Raw genomic sequence first — 16212 nt, 5'->3', positions numbered from 1 at the left:
TTATAAAACGAATGCTGTAAGATTTTGTCATATACTTATATAATATATATTATAATAAGAAAAAAAACTCTGTCAGAGAGGACATCAATTATCCGTAGGTTAGGTTATATATTATTCACGACAGAAAAATAAAAAACCAACTCTTATCATCGCGGTATCATTTGTTTTTATATTTTTTTTTCATAATTGAACGAATGGTTTTGTTTATACCTACCCAATAATTATCGGTTAAAAATGCATTACCAACAGAAAAAAATGGCGATCAACATTTTTAAAGGTTTTAGATTGAATTTAAATTAAGGCAACTTATAATTATCTACGCATGCTAAAAATACAACTACACTTGTATTAATATTAAATTTCAATATTTACAAAAACTGTACTCGAACAATTTGAATATACGGACTTAAATTCTGGGTAATAAGTGTGGGCATTCAGTTATAAATGTTATAATGCAATATATTCGGACTAAAAAAAAAAATCCAAACATTCTAAAACATTGATTTCTAAAAATTAATAAGAAATCTTCTTCTATGCATCTAATTATACACTACAAACAGATTAACTTAAAAAGATAAACGCTGAACACGAAGAAACCAAAATATTTTTTTTTTATGAAAACATTAATTTCACAACCACCTAGCTTCTCAATAAATTCTCCAAACCAATGTATGGCTTCCTTTATATTGATAATAAATGATAAGTGTTCTTTCAAAATTGAAGTAGAAATGGTTTCTTGACCTTTCTTTAAGAATAAATACGTAACTACTGATAATGCTAGAGTAATAGCATTTTCACAGCTCGATTTTTTTTTATCCTTTGAAGTTATATATACTACATGTATTAAAACTCAAAAAATACATACCTCAGTAGAGTTTACTTTCAATTAATAAATATATGGAATCGGTCATCAATTTATAAATATTCTTCTATCAAATATTAAATACTATTTCTTTGCATATAGCTAGGTTATATTCGTATTATGTAAATAGTATATTGTATATTGTAAGATTTTATGAAATAAAATAAAATTAGTCTTTAACAATTATTAATCAAAATAAAATCTTTTTTTATTCGTATATGATATTACTTATTGTAATTTAACAATAATTATCCCAAACGGATTATTATAGTCTACACATAAAAAATATGCTACGTGGATATATTATCCAGGGTTGGCCACAGTACATTTTTCTTGGTTCTCTAATACAGTAGGTATCATGATTTTATGTGTGGCTTAATAGAAGTATATAAAATTACACAGAAAATAAAAAAAATAAAAAAATAAAATATAGTTTTATATATTATTCGAACTGTTTTTAAATTTTTTTTTTCCGAAAACACAATGTATTTTCCTTCTGTTGCCTATAAAAAAAGTAACTTGTTTAGTGTACGTGTTTTATGAGTATATATACTTCTTATATAATATATAATATATTATATTATACACGAACATTTTATGAAAAGTATACATATTTTATTGAATTACATTTTTTAATAATATACTTATCAACTACAACGTTATGATGTAGTTACTACAGCATAACATCAAAAAAATATATATATAATAATAATAAATTAATCGTTAAACCTGTGGTTGTAAAATATTATACATCATTAAATGGTTTTATTTTTATTTCAAATCAATAATTGTGATTTCCAAGCTTTATATGGCCACTATGGGACCATGTCGATTCGTCACTGATGATTTTATTGTATGGTTTTATATTACTTTAACTGTTTTATTTTATTTTTGTTACCTACTAAGAAGTATAAATTAATATGTTACATTAAATCTAAACATACTATTCATAAACATACTATATAATGGTTTTGTTAATAATATTTCAATTACCAATTTAGGCCGCCAGAGGATCTAGTGATTTATAAGTTTTTCACAGGTATTTTTTTAACAATGCTATAGGGGTATAAGATTATTTCTACGTCTATATTATTTTGTGTAATCTATACCGTTATATTTGCATGTTTAAACCCAGACTAATCTCAGGAACTACTAACGCTAAGGATTTTTATAGTGTGACTATAATATATAATACAGGATAATAGGGTTACCATTGATTACAGATATAGAGATATAAAAAAAAATATGATAAAGACTGACCGACCCACATGGGATTATTTTAAAATAAAATAAAATGCAATTAAATATATTGTTTGTTATTAAAATGTTTAACAAATGTCAATATGTTTATGTTTGTAAGTTATAGACTACTACTTGATCGGTTTTCACAAACGCTTTATAAGTTGTTCTTAAAGATATCGTGAAAATGTAAAGAGTACCTAATTTTAAAATACACCGAATTCAATGTCCGATCCACCACTGGCCGATTGCTCACCGTCGGTTGTAAAACCAATGCTCACAGGCTCGGTAAATTCTATTGCAAAAACCACAGTAGTGTTATGTTCGCTTGATAGTCTCTCATCTGATGAAAAAATCGAATTGATATTATTTAGGTGGTGTAAATCTAAACACTGTTTGGTTAGGTCCGAAAGCAGCTGTGTGCGCGTTACGCTCCCGCGTGTCCGCGAACTAAACGTCTTAATCATACGGCAAACACAAGTAAAAACAAATTAACTATTTAACATGACCGTTGCGAACGGCGAGCCGCTAGAGAGGTTACGGCGCGATGTATATACCGTATTAGGTATTATAATGCAACGCGAACTACAGTCAGTATACAATAATATTATTATACAGTTGCATGCACGCGCTATTATATTGAATTATCCGTTTGCCGAATATTATTGTGTTAATAATTTATCGACGGCAGCGCGTCCCGACATCCGTATATATATAAAATTTTCATTACGATTGTACGCGCTTCGAAAACTAGTAAAATATTATATTATGAATCGTTCGCTCGTGTTTCTCGCGTGCACTCATAATACGATCGCAGCAGAGTTACTACTAAAAAAAAAAAAAAAAAAAACTATCGTCCTTCAACTTTCGTAATACATACCTGCAGCTCGTTTAAAACGTAGGTATATTGCATTTAACTATAAATATAATGTCTGTATACCCACGTCATACTTATACATTTTTAGACTTGCATAACTTTCTTTGGGAACTTAATTTTAAAATATTTATAAACATCTCTAATTTATTAATAATATTACAAGTTTGATATCATCGAAAAAAAATCCTTTTAAACAATATTAATGAGCTTTTTATACAACAAAGCTATTATTAGACGCAATCTAAATACGAATAAATTGAATACAATATTTGAAAGTTTATTTTTTTATCGTTATAATTTTTTAAGGTTTTTATTCCATTCCGCTCATAATTTAAAATACTTTAAGTAGGTCTCGGAATTTAAAGCCCGATAAATAATAAAAAAAAAAGTATACAACTGCTTTGAAAAACAAAAAATGAAGCATATTTATTTAGAAAAAAGCATGAATAAAAATTAACTTGAATTCTAAAACAAAAAAATTTTATTCAAATTAAAAAAGAACTAATGATCATATATTTAGTCAGATTGTTTATTGTAAAACTTAATCTATTACCAGACAAAATATGATTATTCAAAGAAACGAACACTCTACGTTCTTGGTCTTTGGAAGTAATTGGTGCACATTCTATACACGCTGCTTCATTTAAAATATCAAACTCAAAATAATTAATATTCGAGGAAACTCTAGAACTAGTTATTATAGTTTGTTAATTAATTATTTACTAGTCTAAATTATTTGTTTTTTAAAGATTGAAATTCTCCGAAAATTAAGATCATAGCTTCAAGATGTGAAACTAAGAACAGTATTATGTTATAATTAAAAAAGTAAAAAGAACTTAAAAATGTTGCATTGTAAGAACATACAGTTATGTAAAAAAATATTTGTATTAATATTAAAAATATTTTTCGCAAATATTGTAGTAAGTTTATCCTAAACAGAATCACCTTGTAGTACCTAAACGTTATTCAATAATATTGTGTAGCATATAAAAGCGCATTCTCCACACAATAGTTAGTAGCCATACGATACGCAACGTATAGATTTGTTTTTAATATTTGTAAGCGATACTTTCCACTGGAAGATCGGCCATCCGTAATATATTCGCACCTCGCACGATTAAACAAATATATATAAATTAAAAAAATAAAAAGTTCCTACCGTAGTAAATCGATGTTTACATAATATTCACGTTTAAATACAAAATAAAAATAATATATAAGTATTAAGTATACAACTAATTTACCACCGTGTTCGCGTTTTTTGTTTTCATTTTACTGCAGCTCTCCGGCCATTTTCACCGGAAAATCAGATTTAGGTATAATAATTTATTGGTGTATATTTGTTATTGTTAACTTAATTATTACCTTTACGTTCTCTGAAATTCAAATAATGCGCGAACGAAAAACTATGATTTACTTTAAACTGTTGTGTTTCCGATTTATAAAAAAAAAAACACAGACCGTAAAGTTTACACGGGCTACTATTACAACAATAACCGTGAGTCCAATGATGAAGAATACCGTTACGCTTATTTATCAACTGTAATAAATTGTAATGAATATATTGAAAAGAACCGAAAGTTTACTGAATTAAATTTTGTAAAAGCCAAAACATATGACAACTTGATGTACACTATATAACACTTATGCAGGTACAGAAACTTATTAAAATTTCTTAAATTTTAAAATATATCTAATGTAATGGTATATTTATGACATAATATATTACAATTAATTTAAATATTTTTAAAAATTTACAATTGTTTTCTTTATAGAAATGTTATAAAATTGACATCGGTAAAACTTGGTTTTAAAGAAAATTGTATTGGTAATTATCTTCTTTGTATATATGTCTCTAAGAGGCGTGGATTCATGGTGTATTATTCGGGGTGGGGGTGGGGGTGGGACGTAAGTAATATCAATAAAGATTATTGAGGTTTATTATTTTAAATATTTTTGTCATCGGGATAATGATGATTGAAACGTGTTTAACTCGAAATTATTTATTTAAATAGATCAATAGAAAATGTTACCAACATCTAGACTATTGGATAATTAATATTGAAACATGTAATAAAAATAATGTATTGTTTTTTTGATGCAAGTTTTAATATTATCCAGTATTTATTATTTAGTATTATTACTATATTATATATAAATTGTATACTTAAAATAATTTTCATTAGCCTCTTTTTGTTTGGTATTTGGGGGGATAGGGAGGGGAATTTCTCCCATTCACCCTCTTGTATCCATGCCTGGTCTTTGAAATCAACAATATAATAAATTATATTCTGTGATAATAAATAAATGTTTTATTTTTCACTTAAACCGACAATTATAGTTCCAATAATAAAACAAAGTTTACTCAAATCTTAATTCTGATAAAATATTCTAATTTTCCATAATATTTACAAGAAAACGACCGCAAAATACATTCTATAATTATTTTTATTTAAGAAAATATTTTAGTTAAAGATTTTCTAACCATATTTACTACAACTCAAAGGATAAAAAGAAAAAAATGGGATTAAGACCTATCCCTCGTTTGTTATAGACAGCTTTAATATTTTCTGAAAAGAGGTCGTTGATATTAGAATGATAGTAGTTTTGGCTAAAATTTCAAAAATCAATAGACGCCTTAACAATATAAATCTAAAGTAAAAATAAGTACTAAGTAGTTTTTAAAAAATGAACAACGAACATATAGCATAAGCGTCAAATGATGCGTCTGCGTGCATATCGCATTCTATTATAATACTATCTAATTTCTATCTATATAGATATAAATATTGGGATACGTGAATGTTATATTATTATTGCGTATGTAGCGCGTTCGGTAAATTAATCGGCAAACAGAATAATTGCGTTCATTAATAAAAGGGTGATGCGGTTGAGGTGACGGTAGCTTTTATTTGTTCGAACGTTCGAAAATAATATCACATACTAGCATGCGCAGATAGTATGAATGCGGGTATTTATGTGTATAATATACAAAGTCAAACCCTTAACCAGGTTTAAACGCTTGCTCGACTTTTACAAAGGTTTCTCGCGTACAACCTCGAGCAAACACAGTGTTCTGCACTGTGTGGGTTTAGATATATAATACCTACCTATATAATATTATATACATTCGGGGGAGGATTACGAATAGTTTTTGAATTAGTTCGAGTGTATAATATTATTATAAGCGTCGTAGTGGCAGTAGGGTGAGTGGCGGTGCAAAGTATAAACTATAATAGTTATATTATATATATATTTATGTATATATGTATATATATATATATATATACGAGGTCTAATCAAAAAGTATCGAGACTGATACGATTAATCGTAAACCAGTTTGAGTATGAACTTGCATGTGCTATATTAATCTAACTTTATATGTTGGGAAAATATATTAGACATAGATTAGATTAAAATTGTTTCAGTCGGCTTCTAGGTGCGATTAAGTCAAGTATGTTTTACGTCCCGTCGGATTTCATAATGAGCGAAAATACAGAACAACGAGTGTGCATTAAATTTTGCCATAAACTGGGAAAAACGGCTACTGAAACCTACCAAATGTTATTGTTAGCTTATGGAGATGAAACCATGTCCCGTGCTCGCGTTTTTGAATGGTTTAAACGATTTAAAGAGGGTAGAACAACTGTTGAAAGTGATGAACGTGAAGGACGCCCATTCAACAAGCCGCAATGAGGAAATGATACAAAAAATACGAACAGCAATACGAGGTAACCGTCGTTTGACAATTATGGAACTTAGTAATGAGTTTCAAATTTAATTTGGATCAGTTCAAACCATATTGACGACTGATTTAGACATGAGAAGAGTTGCAGCCAATTGTACCAAAACTGCTCTCAGGTGAGCAAAAGAAAATCGAAAACAGATCGCCACTGATTTGCTAGAGTGTTCCGAATCTGATGATTTTTTTTAAAATCAATTATAAACTGGTGACGAGACTGGGTATATGGCTACGATCCAGAAACAAAGTACAATCTTCGCAGTGGAAGACACCTGATTCACCACGACCAAAAAAGCTCGTCAAGTTCGGAGTCAAGTGAAGGTCATGTTGACCGTTTTTTTTGACTACCAAGGTGTTGTTCATCATGAGTATGCTCCTAAAGGACAGACTATAACAAAGGAGTACTACATTGATGTTCTTCGCCGTTTACGAGACGCTGTACGAAGAAAAGACCCGAGTTTTAAGAGTCTGGTAGTTGGAAATTGCATCACGATAATGCACCAGCCCATTCAGCCCATGTTGTGCAGCAGTTTTTGGCTAAACATGGTATCCCAGTTGTTTCTCAACCCCCCTATTCACCAGACCTAGCTCCATGTGATTTTTTTTTATTCCCAAAAATAAAAATGGCGCTTAAGGGTAAACGTTTTCAAGATGTAGATGAAATAAAACAAAATGCGACGGAGCAGCTACGAGGAGTTTCTAAAAATGACTTCCACAGGTGTTTTCAAAAATGGCAGGAACGTTGGAGAACATGTATGGACTCAGAAGGAGCATACTTTGAAGGAGATTGAATGTAAATAACTTTATCTAATATATTTTTTTTTTTTTTTAACAGTCTCGATACTTTTTGATTAGACCTCGTATATATATATATATGTGTGTGCGCGCGCATTTGTTAATAACACACTGACTCACATTAAGAATATGAATCTCGAGCAAAAACAAATAATGTACCTACCATTCTATATTTACAATTATAATACTATCGTAATAGACTAACGATAAACCATGGCTCGTTATGGAGGTAAACAGTATTTCGGACAGCGGTGACTCGACGATAACCGTTGATTTTATAATAATGTTTTGTTCAAAGGTTTTGTTTTCTCACTGGTCGTGGCCGTATACTTAATATTATTATACAATACAGCAGTGTTATTGTCGTCGCAGTACATTAAATACGAAAGAGTCAGCTACCGCCGACGACGGTATACCTATTAAAGTATTATGAAATACTACACGAAAAAACGCAAAGGGTTAATAATGTGAATAAATAAATTAAATAAAAGAACCAAAGTGTTAACGACGACGACCGTCGCCACAGTTCAGACCTCTGCACTCGGTGAAGTCTATTGTGTATTCATCTACCGGAACTGGACTTCCGCTAAAATGCGTGTTAACAACACGCAACGCGCCCTTCGGCCCAACACAGTGTGATATGATAAAGTGGCCATGCCACTCGGAACCAATTATCTGCGATCTAATTGAATATAAGTGTATACACACACATACATGCACTTCACACAGCATACGTGGACTATATACGATGTATTAAAATAAACACGTTCGCAGAAAACTTTCTGGTCCAACAACTCGAATATAGCAGCGTGCGTATTCTCTAGAAAAAAAATCAGATCATACTAAATACTCGGAATGACGCAGTTCTACAATGAATACTTTTGGTATTTTAAAGCGATTTAAAATACGCACTTTGCTTGAAATAATATGAAAGAAAAAATCCTATTTAAATCAATTTGTTCAAAACATTCATTAGTAGTATACTACAATAGTACCTAAAATTGTAAAATCTATAAATAAATACAAATTGGTATGGTTAATATAAAATAAATACTATTTAAAAAAAAATGCTATAAAAAATATTTTATATTACTTTTAGGTCGTAACTATATATTATACATTATGAAAATTATCAGTTTAGGTTAGATAATAAGTATATTGTATCTTTTGTTAATATCTGTTTTGTAAAATACGTACTTAGTAAGTTTTTAAAATTTATTAACGGTCTAAAAATCATTATAAAATATTATTAAAATATATATTATATTAATATTGTTTTCAGATTTTACGTGATTAAATTGAGATCAGACATTTTAAGCAATAAGTTATAATTAGATGTTGTCTGATCCTAAATAAACCAAGATAAGTATAGTTGTTTGTCTTTGAAAAAACGATTTTGAAATAATAATTTGATTTAAAAACAAAAATATGTAAAACATTTTTAAGTTTTTAAAATAAATTATGCACGATTAAATAGATTTTACAGTTATATGAGCCGTTATATTTTACCTATTAAGTTAAGTTCTACAGAAATAAATATTATAGTACCTACCTAATACAATTAAAATTAATATTGAAATATATTAAAATGATTTTTGTATAAAAACCAAATATATTTTAGTTTCTTTAGTAAAAAAAAATTGTACACTTTACTCTTTTAATCTTTAAATAAATAATGACATTTCTTATTCTGGTAAATGTTTGTTCAACATAAATGGTATTATAATATTATACTTTAAAGGTATTTTTTTTTTACATTAACTATTTGCAAATGGCACCAAAGACATATTCTGCTCATAAATATTTGGCCATATAATATATGGACGTGCTGCCTACATAGGTGTAATATGATTATTATTCATTACTAATACAATAACGATATATAGGTATACTATGTATATTATCCCAACTATCGATCAAAGGATTTGGATTTGATTATATTTTTTTTATTTATTTCCATCATTTTGACCGTTGGGATGATCTTAATATATATATAGCATTGGGTGTGATACACATACGCAATGCGATAACGGGTTAGCACATTTCGTGGGACTGATAATTTAAATATAGGGACTAGGATCATAATAATTTTATAGATTTCAGTTCATCATAATAAAAATAAAATAAAATATATGCATTATTCACTTTATTTTTGACTATGCTTTTTTAAGAAATAAAAAATAGGCAAAATTATTTGAACGTTAAATTAGAATATTGGCCAAATAATCGTGTAAATATCAATTTATCATTAATTCCATAACAATTATGATATAAAAATAAAAATAAATCAAATTAATAAATAAAAAAACTTTTAAATACATTCAATGGATATTAACCATAAACTGAAATAAAACTCAAAATAGAGATTCAATAGATCGTATATTGTATAATATTAAAAAAGTAACTTAACAAAGAAAATAAAAGTGCATTTAATAATGTTAAAAGTATTATAACTAATTGGTAATTTATTAGGGCGTGAATATCAGTTCTAATAAAATATTATAAAAAAAAAATCCTATTTAATGCAGCACACAAAATGAATTTAAATTTTATTTATTGGCAACAATAAAGGTACTGTTATTGACAAGAGACTGACACGGCTACGGCGGTAGGTGCTCGGTGAGTCCGCGGTGAGCCGGTCAGTATAAAAAAACAACACGAATTTCACTATTTATACGGTGTATTTTTATTGATGATAAACAACCGTACACAATTATGCTTTACGCGGTCTTACGACTAGGCGAAGTTGTCGTCGTTGCCCGTGGTGGCGGTTGATAAGGCGTAGACCGGTCGCTACGGTGCCTGTACTTTGTACCGGAGACCGTTGCCTACCGGGGCGGTGGTCGTTTGGCGAGTGAAATTATTTTTACCTGCGTGCAAGGTAAAAACCGGGTGACAGGTACTGATGATATTATTGCAATATTATCGAAATGTAAATAAATGCAATATTACTATTATCGAAAATAAGATTACAATTCAGACACGCTGTCCAAGTTGTACATAATAACACTGTAGTGCGCAATGTGTAGTGTCTTGAATAATACTTTCATGTACAAGTATTTAAAAATTAATTTTAACAATAGTAGTCAGTTGTAAGTTTTTCTATTTTTTTACATTTACCTAAAATGGATTTAAAAATCGAACATATTTTAAACTACGAAAAGAGGTAAAAGATGTATAGTTATCGAACAGTTCAAGTACACGGAATCAAATATTCTTCAAAATGAAACAATTCGATTTCGTTGTACAAACAAAAAATGTAAAGTAAGTGTCTTAATTGATAGTCATTTAAAAAATATATTAGAGATGACAACACATTTACATAATCATGAGCCGAATACAAAAAGATCTTTAGCTATAGATATATTTCGAAGTTCTTCCAAAAAAAAAAAGCTACTGAGCAAACACACGAAAAACCTAATAAAATTATTAGAAAAGAATTATTAGTAGATAAGTCAGGACTTCAGGATGAACTTAACTATTTTGATATTAATTTAATTAGGTGATCAATTTATCGTAGTCGTAAACAACAGTACCCAATATTACCAAAAATCGCAAAATGAGTCATTTGATCAATTATATGATATGCAATCAACAATTAAATACAATGATCAGCAATTTTGTTTTGTAAATCAACAAAAGCCAATTGTTATTATAACGTGTCGTAACAATTTACAACTCCTGTGTAAATCTAAAAATGTCTTTAGAGACGGGACATTTTCGTATTGTCCCAAGTTTTTTTGTCAACTATAGACATTACATGTCTATACCTACAATTATTATGTACCAGTAACATATATATTTTTAACATCAAAATCAAAAAACAATTATTTGAATATGTGGTTTGAAATATCTAATTTATGTAATGAACTAATTGGCAAAATTCTTCAAGTAGATTTTTTTCATTCGGATTTTGAAAAAGCTGCACATTTAGCTACAATGCAAACATTTCCTAACTGTCAGTTAATAACATGTACATTTCATTTAGGCCAAAGTTGGTATAGGCAAATAGTAAAACATAAAAACTTATCGAAAACGTATTTAATTAATAACGGTTTATTTTCGGTTTATCATTTTTGCCACCAGCCGAAGTAGGAGATGCATTTACTGAGTTGTTATCAATTATGCCAGCTGACAATGAATGTGTACAATTTACCGATTATATTTTGGAAACCTACATAGACGAAAACTCAGAGTTCCCCCCTCATTTGTGGGTGTCATCACCAATATTTGACCATCCCAGAACCACAAATGGACCAGAATCATTTCATTCTCACTTTAACAAACAATTTTACACACCACACCCTCATGTACATCAAGTCATTGCAGTATTATTAGAAATCCAAACTGAAAATATGATTAAAATCAATTCCATTTCAAAGAATATCCCTAACGCTCAACGAAAAGAAACTATAAAAAAAAAAAAAGAGTTTGTGCAAGAAACATGGAATAAATATGAAAGAGGGAACATTAGCCAATTAGAATACATAAAATGTTTAGGTTTAAAATATCAGGCTAATAAATTACTTTAAACTGTACTATAATTATATTATATGTAATTTTATTTATAATTGTTGACTTATTATTAATTATTTATGTGTTATATGATTTTTTTGGCTGAAGATTCTTTATATTTTATATGATTTTTCACTTATTATTATTAATTATTCATATTTTATATGATTTTGTTTAATTAATTGTTGAGTGTATATTATAAGCATTTTCATACCGCTCAAACGGTATTTTTAGTTGACTAAACCCTCGCCCAAACGGTATATAGTTATTCGCCCAAACGGTCTACGCCCGCGTACCGTGTCAAGACTGATAATAATTAGTTTATTTTTCAATTGTATGACATGTTTCGATAATAGAAATAGGCAGATATTTGCATTATATAAAATTGGTTACACGCTTAGATTGTAATATTATAATATAAATCAATTTGTCATTTTCAATAACATTTTAAAACTATACTGATGACATTTTTTAAATAATAATATTGTTTATTATAATATATTATGTATTGTATTCTATACTCACTCATAAAATGTTCTGATATAAATAAATAATATATTATAGATATTAGAAAGTGTAAAACAAAATATGTATTATTATGTATTTAAAGACTTTTCAGTATGAGAATAGCATCTAATGTTAGGAAAAAACTGTGTTTTATAGAAGGCACAAAAATTATTTTGCATTCGAATACGTGGCCTAAATACGTAATGTCTGTTGTTTTATGAATTCATATATAAACTTGTAGTACGGAATTGTTTAGTACGATTCGTTTGCGAGTATCATACGACATAATAATGTATAACGATTGGGGAAAAAAACGTGTCTAAAGTTGGGAATGGTAGCATAATAATAAATCGTTCGTTTCGGTAGACGAAAAAAAAACAAACAGAATTGTCGTTTGGTGTAACGTCGAAGTATATGCGTATTGTTTTTTTATGAGTTTACGTAATATTATACTACAAAAAATGTATATCTACCTATACGACGGATGTCCCAGACGTTTCCGGCGGCCCTTAGTGACTTTTTTGTTTTTGAAAGTAAGACAAAAGATTTAGATTTCTGTAATTATCGAATGGAAAGAAGAGTGTCTTCGCATTCCAAATTAAAATAATAAAATGACGCGGGCCTTGTGGTTTTTATCGGGTCATCGAGTTCAACCAAGTTTCAACGAGACAAAAAAAAAACCATAGCGAACGAACGACGATTATACGGTCCAAAATTTAAATTCATGACTGTCAAATTTTTCATTTTAAAGTCGGTAGGAATGCCGGGTAGAATAGGAGCTGATGATGACAGGTTGTTGAGATAAGTCTATGGAAATTTATTTATTCACTGCGAATATTTTGAATAACGTCACACGTGAAGAATAGTACATGTACCTTGTACATCCAAAGTTGGTTGTCAAAACCGTCACACTTGATGAGTATAATCTTTAAAAAAAAAGAAATAAAAAATAATAATCATATTAAGACAACATTGGTTATTAATTATTATGAATATTATATATTATATATATATAGCTGTACAAAATTACATACATAAAAATATATTAACACAAGAAAAAAATTTTGATACAAGTGTGTTTGATAGAGATTGGGTTTGGAGACAGCAAATTTGAAAACTCGAAACATAATATAAAATTACAGACCAATTTAAAAAAAATAGCATTTAGTTTTGAAAAGAAAATTTCGATATAGGTACTCGTAGTATTATGTAATACAATCATTTCATTAGGTACACGTGACGTCTTTTTCTCAAATTATTGCAGCATACATATTAAATGATTATCTATTATTATTTTTATACATACTCGAAAGAGTATTTTATTTATATTTTTATTAGTAAAATTTCCAATACACATATTAGTAAAAATAAATAGCTATACCATTTTATGTAACTGTCGGGTTGTCGAGACAAAAACTAGTATACCACACGAGGTTGATGTATCTCTATTGTTTATGTACATTACTTATTGTTGTTGTTGTAAATAAGTCCCGTTTCTATTTACAATAGTTTTTTTTCTTCTCTGCTTGACCTTATAAAATTACACTATACAAAATATTTTCTCAACGTTGAAATCGTTTTGGGTCTTATCCTAAAAAAGACCAGGAAAAACATCTGAAAATCAATAGCTTATAACATTGACTTTTTTTAATGTTTTACAGAAACTCTAGTCGAATAATAACAATAATACTAACAATAGTAGTAATAATAATAAAATAAAAAATGAACAAAAAAAACTAAAATATATTTAAAAATATTATTTTTTTTGACATCCTTGTAAAATTGGAACATGAACCTGTCGAAACGGTTAAAATGAAAATAGAATTAATATTCAGAAAATCATGCAAAATATATAAAGTAGGTATTGCACTTAAATATAATAAAATATATAATTATAGTAAATATAGCTTAAAATACGATAAATTATCCCTAGACTATTTCGTATTTATAATATTTTATTAGATAATGTAAATTTAGTCAACAAAAATAAAAATTAATACTTAGATATAAAAAAAAAATATATATATATATATAAAGATATATTCATAAAGAGGAAAAAAAGATGAGTAACGATAACTTATTTACGGGAACCACAAAAATATTGGAAAATAAAATGTGTTCATAATTAATCGAGTCGTCCCTCAGTCTAAAACAGATGATTTTCTCATCCTCTTCTTAAATTTTAAGGTCATTTTTCCTGTGCATGCAAATGTTATGAAAAATATTTGGTTTAAATTTATTTATGGGCTCTCTTTTGCCTGCTCTCTTTCTCCCTCTCTTTATCTCTTTCAGCTTGGACTTGCAGGTACTCACAAATTACTAGAACATAAAATTTTTAATAGCAAAATGTATGGTATTTTATATTTTATGATAACTATAGTAAAGCAAAATTTTAGGATCAAATAACATGAAACAGTAGTTTCCGAGAGTACTAATATATTTTACTTAGGTATACGCATATTTTACTCACGTTATATAATGATATTATGGTCAATTTAAAATATTAAATTAAGTCATTTATAGTGTTACGAAGTAAATTAAATTAATAATATAAAATAACTTGTTTATTTTTAAAGACAAATAAAAAACAAAAACCATTATATTATATTACTTTATTACGAATTACGATATATTATTATACTACGGTTGTCTAAAAATTATTCTTACATCTCAAAATAAAATATCGATTTATCCTGAAAACCTGAACAAAGCAAAAACACTAAATTATACTGCAAACAGCTATTCGTCATACACTTACCTATATACTTCACGTTCACTTCTGTGAAGTAATCGATATTTTCACTAACCGGACCCTCTAAAGCTACGACTTGTAGACGATGTTATTTAAATTATTTTCCTACTACTTTCTCTTACCTATAAATAACAATTTATTATCTATTATATTATATTGTACCTGTAACTATATTATATTATTTATAAATTAGTACGTTGAGATAATTATTTTAGTTAAGTTTATATAGACGCACTAAATAAATCAAATATATTCATATTTATAATAGGCATTTAAATCATTTTAATAATTAATTATACTCTAAAAAATGCATGCAATTTATATCTGTTTATATGTGTATATAAACATTGATTTTTATTGAAGGTCACGATTATTTCATGAATTTTCGGTAAAATGGAAATCGATATTTATCCAACAAACAATTTTCATTTTTCAAGCCATAAATCCAAAATAAAAATATTTAAGCCCGCTTTTACTTTTCAGGCTTAGAAATCATATTGTGATATACACGAATATGAGCGAGGATTATCGTATGCTTGTGGTTTTCAGTGAATTAAATTTGATTGTTTTTTATTATTATTATCAGTACAACTTCAATAACTTGAATGATTAGATTAATAATTAAGTATAAATCCTACACATTATGGATGAATACAATTTTTTTCTAATTACGTACATTTGCACATATCAATATTATTGAGAATTTAGATATTATTTTTGATGTTGAAAGAGGTTGTCAGGTATTCCTAGGATTTTTCTAGTATTCATTTTTTTTCAACAGTACATGAAAAAGATTTTTCAATGTAAGAGGTTCTCAATAGTTTTGGAATATTGTTGATTCTTCTCATCGTATATGATAACCATTGGACATCTTTGAGTTACCCATATACATAGTATGTTTGTAATTACGTCATCCATGCGAT

Source organism: Rhopalosiphum maidis, chromosome 1, assembly GCF_003676215.2.
Source record: "Rhopalosiphum maidis isolate BTI-1 chromosome 1, ASM367621v3, whole genome shotgun sequence".
NCBI lineage: Eukaryota > Metazoa > Arthropoda > Insecta > Hemiptera > Aphididae > Rhopalosiphum > Rhopalosiphum maidis.
This window is presented reverse-complemented; position numbering follows the sequence as displayed.